Here is a 215-nt window from a genome sequence, read left to right on the forward strand (position 1 = left end):
GAGGTTTTTCTCAATTGCAAGCATTTATTACAAATAACACTATAGTGGGTGAGCAATGAAAGATTACAATGACGGAGAAAAACATAAGTCATTGCATTCCTCAGTTGCTGACAATTTTCAAAACAGAATGACCATGTTTATATAGCTAGATACCAGACATCACTCCCACACTATACGTGCCTAGACATCTCGTGGCAGATCAATCACCCCTCCGT

This window comes from Ambystoma mexicanum, chromosome 8 (genome assembly GCF_040938575.1).
Source record: "Ambystoma mexicanum isolate Mex_15411 chromosome 8, UKY_AmexF1_1, whole genome shotgun sequence".
In the NCBI taxonomy this organism is placed as follows: domain Eukaryota; kingdom Metazoa; phylum Chordata; class Amphibia; order Caudata; family Ambystomatidae; genus Ambystoma; species Ambystoma mexicanum.